The sequence below is a fragment of the Ostrinia furnacalis genome, unplaced genomic scaffold, assembly GCF_004193835.3.
Source record: "Ostrinia furnacalis isolate ACB-3 unplaced genomic scaffold, ASM419383v2 OfSCF0764, whole genome shotgun sequence".
NCBI lineage: Eukaryota > Metazoa > Arthropoda > Insecta > Lepidoptera > Crambidae > Ostrinia > Ostrinia furnacalis.
The window spans coordinates 1,357-3,084 of NW_021131003.1; the positions used below are offsets into that span (position 1 = coordinate 1,357).

Consider the following 1,728-nt stretch of genomic DNA (forward strand, 5'->3'; position numbering starts at 1 on the left):
ATAATAAATACATAAATTCTTTATCAAATAGTAAATTATCAAAGGCTTTTTACTATTTTGAGAATATTTTATACAGCCTATGTTCAGCAGAAAAAAAAATGAATTTTAATGGTGAGAGATTTTTTCAAATCGGTTCTATTCAAAACAAACTTTTCCTGTTTACTATTCTTTTTTTATCCGGAAAATGCATAACATTTTATTAAGCTATTTTTGTGTTGAATAAAGGAAGAATATTGGTGAAAAAATCACTTTGATTTTTGGGTATTTCACGTTCTTTTAATTTGTGATTTCTTATTGTAAAATGCTTAAATCTAAAAATTTTCTCAGATAACTATTTGCCCAAGGATCTATGCTATAGGATATAAATGTTTGTTAAATCGTTTTCACAGTATTTTTATAAAAATTTCAGCTTGTAAACTGACGCTAAAGTGGAAATTTACAAAACCTGTGTGGACTTATCTTGATATAATTCTTGAATACTAAACTAATCGCAATATTTTCTCAATTAACTATTTAGACGACGAAATTGCCTAACTATTTATGCCTATAACATATTTGTAGTATTACTGGTTAATGATTGTAACGAGTTGAAAAAGTACTGTTTTTGCGCCAAACGGCGTAAACGCTCTTAAGTATAAAAACGATAGCCCTCATTGACTATTATTTTGTCACTTTCAAGTTTCAAGGATAGAGACCGTGTACCAGGTGCGAATACGCCTCCTCACACCTACAAACAACTAGCTCATGACGTCACTGTTGCGCCAACTCAAAGGGCCTATTTGGCAAGTTGCAACAAGCGATCATTTCAAGGTGATGCATGACATTGTTATTTCGTCAAGTTATTGTCACTGTAAATAACCATCTCAGTCATAGTAAATAACCGGGCAGAGGCCAGATACCATTTACCGGGTTACCAGGTAGCAATGCGTTTACTACAGCAATACAAGCTCATGACGTCACTATTGCGCCAAGTCAATTCGTCTACTGGCTGAAGTCTGTTGACTGTCGTTTTGTTTAATCTTCTTGAACTACTTCTTCACTTTTCAGAAACAAAAAACTAAACTCGATTTCGTTACTAAAAATATTTTCAATAAATTAAAAAATTTATTTAAAAAAAATTCTATAAGACAAACATAAAAAATATTTGTTGAATAAGTAAAAAAAATACAAAAAGATTTTCTGCCGAAACCCGGGATTGAACCGGGGACCTTTAGATCTTCAGTCTAACGCTCTCCCAACTGAGCTATTTCGGCGATATTGGTTTTGACGAAATTAGCAATCAGTATCTCTATTGTTTGTTGCTGTTTTTTTTATCTATAAAAATAAATAAAGATAAATTGTATAGGTATTTGCAGTATCTTAAAAACACTGTTTTACCTATAATGCCCGGTTCAAACACAGTTACAGGGCAGTTCTGGTACATTTGCATCAAGACGTAACAGCACGGTTACCGCTTTATTGCCTTGCCAAAATATTTTGTCAGAAAGATTTATTGATAAAATAAATGTTAATATACCTTTTATAAAACTTTTATCATTTTAGCAAACCACAGAAACCAAGAAAAAAGTGAAGAGTTCGCAACAATTGGTATTTTTTATGTGAAAGAAAATCAAAAAGCATTTTTTTAAATCCTATTTATTACCAGCCGATATGTTGTCCTGAAGTGGTGGTAAGGCAAGCAATTTGGGACGTGTATAAGCGCCCTGGAAACGGCCTAAGTACTGAATA

The 1,728-nt window shown here is 32.1% G+C and overlaps 1 non-coding gene across 1 annotated transcript; it reads right to left on the bottom strand.

The window, feature by feature from the left end:
- Nucleotides 1–1,180: 1,180 nt before the first annotated feature.
- TRNAF-GAA (transfer RNA phenylalanine (anticodon GAA)) lies at nucleotides 1,181–1,253 on the bottom strand. Its single transcript has one exon. It is a non-coding gene; the product is annotated as a tRNA-Phe (tRNA).
- Between the last annotated feature and the right edge of the window lie 475 nt (nucleotides 1,254–1,728).